The following is a 3,346-nucleotide window of genomic DNA, read 5'->3' on the forward strand; positions in this document are numbered from 1 at the left end:
CCCCCCCCCGATAAGTTACAACTCCCCTCATAGACCAAGAGGCACACACTGCGTTGGCGCGTTTTCGTTCATGTGCGCACGCTTCATGCACATGCATAGATAGTTCTGGCACTGTTTGTGAACAAAAAGTAAATCCGACCAAGCAAAGGCCCAAAGCAAGCAACCGCATAGCAAATCAAAGGCCGTCACCTGCCACTGCAAACCACAGCACACTGGGACTCTACCGGTTCATCATGTACCGGCCCCTGCTGCTGCTGTCCAGCCACTTCCTCAGTGCGTCAAGGAACGGGAACGTGCCCAGGTCGAACAGGTCCTGGGTAAACATCCGCACACACAATGCTAGGTGCTCGTCCAGGCGGTTGCGGGTGGGGTCCTGCAAGTACCCCATGGCCGAGAACCGCCGCTCATCCTCCACCGACCCTGGCACCATCACTAACACCAGCTGGGCCAAAGCCGAAAGCTGTGTCTGAGCCCGCTTGGCACTGCGAGCGCTCGGGTTGGGCGCCTCGCCGCATTCGTTGTTGTCAAGCTGATTGGGTGACAGCTTGCGCTTATGCTGATCACAACCGCCATGGAAGGCAGGGGTAATGGCGCCCGTGTCATCGGTCGCCGCTGGCAGCAACATTGCCGATGCATTACCGACAACAGCACCGCCGTCCCAAACGCCTTTATCAGGAAAAATTTCAGACTTATCTTGCTGTTTTTGTGTTTGTTCGGCGTTCAAGACGTTGCCTTTTGCGTGTTTGTCTATGGAAGGACCGGTCATACATTCTGCTATGCCGCGTTGACTCACGGGCTTGACCTTCTTACGGCCCCTCATATCTATTTTATGATCGATAATACTAAGTTCTGCACACTACGGAGCAATCTGGCAGCAATGGACGTTTTTGGCTGAAGGAATGAAAATGTACGGATCGGCCTCACTTTGTTCCTTATTTCCAAAGGCCAAAAAGGCCTCTTTATTCCTTAAAAGTAATATATTACTTAAAAAAAAACACTGGCGGCAAGAGCTCAACCTTGCGATTGTTGAGTCGTTGTCCCGAGGCTGCGTGGAAAACATCCATGACAGCTTTGAAGCGGGGAATGTCCGCTAGGCGACGTAAAAAGGCACCACAATCATCCGCATACTGTGACGCAGCGAGGTGAATGTCACGCAAACTTATGCCGATTTGTTGATATTGAAGCCAAGTTAATAATGCTTGTGCTGGCGCAAGGTATAGGATGGGGGCAAGCGGACAGCCTTGCCTGACGCCAGCCGCTATAATAACCCAGTACGAAAGGTAGCCATTGACAATCGCCGCTGATTGCGTACTAGTATGCAGACGTCGAACCCAAGCAATAAAGCCCACACCTACCCCCAATTCATCCAGACACGCGAACAGAAAGTCTCTATCTAGGGTATCGTAGGCTTTGTAGAAGTGAAGGAAAGCTGCCACACAAGTACGGCGCTCCATATGGAGAAGCGCGGGCAGCAGTTGTAAGAGGAGCACACTATCCGCGATTCGCCTGCCTGTGAGGAAGGCTGTCTGCTCCGTGTCTATGACGCGGTTAAACAGCGGCAATAGGCGTTGCTTGAGAACACGTGCGAGAGTTCGATAGTCTGTACCAAGCAGCGTAATGGGTCTATAATTTCCCGGCACCGTAGGGTCATCCGCTTTAAAAAAAGAGGAAATAATGCCGTCCAGAAAGCCAGTCGGGACCCTATCTAGTTCCCCCATAGCTGTAAAAACGGCAGCCAGTAAGGGTGCACAGTTAGTACGCTGGTATAATTCCACCGGTATTCCGTCGGGACCCGGAGCACGGCCCGGGGCTGCCGCCTGGAGAGCGGCTTGCACTTCCTCTGCTGTAACAACCTGCGCTCCTGCCCTAGCCGCTTCTTCTGGTGAGCACGTCCTGCCCCTCGCACGGAGCGCTTGGAGGACACGTGACCGCGCAACTGGGTCAGTATGGGGCTGTGCACCTATTTGTTGCCAATAATCCGCCATGATATTAGGAAGCTGTTGTAAATTGCTACACAGAGTACCATTAGGCCTTCGTAGGGCAGTGATTCTGCGGGTTGCTAAGGGTGGCCTAAGTTGGTTGGTTAGTGCTGGGCTAGGTCGTTCGCCTGTACGTATCCAATTGTAGCGGGTGCGTCGTGTGACGCCTGCTACAGCCCCGGTGTGCCGCATCTGCCTGAGCCGACCTTAGCGAGACCGCCCCGTGGAAGATCCGAAGCGTCCCCGTCCTCCGCTTCCGCCAGGATGCTGTCGCCTTGGCTTTGGCAGCAGGCTTCGTCTGCAGCTCCAATTATCTGACGCATGCGTGCCTGTGGTTTAGGCGGCCAGCTGATAGGGCCAGCGCCCGTTTGAAGCCTGGCCACCATTGGATGAGGTCGTCCGGGTGCGTGGGGGCTGATTCTGCCGTGTTATTTACCCACATATTTAAGTTTGCACATAGGTCATCATGATCCAGGAAGTGAAGCCTAGTACGGGGTAGGCCAGGTCCTGGTGTGTGCGTACTATTGGCTGCCCGGATGGTAGTGTGGGTGATCCGGTGATCCGCTGGAGTCCCTGAGGCTGTATCGCTGCCATAGACTGCCATTTCCAGGGCTTGCGATACCATTATGCGATCAATACGGGAAGCTCCCGCTGGATGGACGTATGTGTAAGCACGCCGGCGGGGGTGTATTAGGCGGAACGTGTCAATCATCCCCGGGCAAGTAACGTTAAACTCTGCCGTGGTGTTGACATCATTCCTCCGTGCCGACGGAGTGGATGCATCGAGGTCAGGATTGTTGACAAAGTTAAAGTCAGCTGCCCAGATATGGAGTCCAGCATCCGCCATAAGCGGCCGTAGACGTTGCTGAATAAAAGTCCTTTCCGGTCCAGTGGCCAGTCGCAAAGGCTGTCGTACCCGGTCCGGCTGGCGGGTCTAACCTGTAACAAAGTACTGTCTCCACTAGCAGCCCCGAAACCATATTTTTACCGTCTTTTAGCGCCATTTCGCTCCTGCTTGAGCAAATTTTTTTTGAACATGTAATGTTTTGCAGTTCGTTAGCGCGCGCTTCTGAGACCATGTCGTAACTTCGGAGCTAGTGGAGCTTGATCTTGTGGTGCTACGTGTGAGGTTATGGCGCGCTAATATGACTATTTAAGCGGACCATTTTATGAACATTGTATGTCTAAGTTGAGATTGAAACTCTGATCCTCTGTGCCTACGCAAGTATATCGGACAGTAAAGTCAGCTTACGCTTCCCAGTTGTTAGGAGCGGCCTGGTTCTCTTTCAATTGGTATCGAGACCTAGGTGATCCTCCTCGCCGAGCTCTTCATCGTCGTCGCCATCGTCTTCGTCGTCATCGCGCCA

This window comes from Volvox carteri (genome assembly GCF_000143455.1).
Source record: "Volvox carteri f. nagariensis unplaced genomic scaffold VOLCAscaffold_48, whole genome shotgun sequence".
NCBI classification, from domain to species: Eukaryota; Viridiplantae; Chlorophyta; class Chlorophyceae; order Chlamydomonadales; family Volvocaceae; genus Volvox; species Volvox carteri.